The sequence below is a fragment of the Anolis sagrei genome, assembly GCF_037176765.1.
Source record: "Anolis sagrei isolate rAnoSag1 chromosome 2 unlocalized genomic scaffold, rAnoSag1.mat SUPER_2_unloc_1, whole genome shotgun sequence".
Taxonomy (NCBI): domain Eukaryota; kingdom Metazoa; phylum Chordata; class Lepidosauria; order Squamata; family Dactyloidae; genus Anolis; species Anolis sagrei.
Window position 1 is genome coordinate 173,541 of NW_027118835.1, and position 422 is coordinate 173,962.

Below are 422 nucleotides of genomic sequence, written 5' to 3' on the forward strand. Positions count from 1 at the left end.
CCCCTCTTCTTCATATCACATCGTTGTCCATGGCTTCCATGCAAAGGTGGACACGCATCTCTTGTATGAGGAAGACATCCTGACGCAGGACGCAGGTAAGAGAGGTCTTGGGGGAGGAGGGTTATTTTGGTGGGACAGCCCCACTGCCAAATACATTCGCCCCAAGAAAGCCCACCCACCAACCCCATGCCCAACCAGAGGTACCATTGAGATCCACTTCTGCCTTCCCTTTTTAAAAGGCAAGCCCCACACCCCGGGGGTTTCTTTCCAATTAGACCCCATCAGGCCAGGAGATCGGGTGCCACAGATGTGTTTGAGCAAACCATTCTGTCGGGTCAGCAAGGTAACAGTGCACGCTTCTGAGGTGCAGCTCGGGGTATTTTACAGTCCGAGGTTTTAAGTATATGCACGCAAACTCTTTA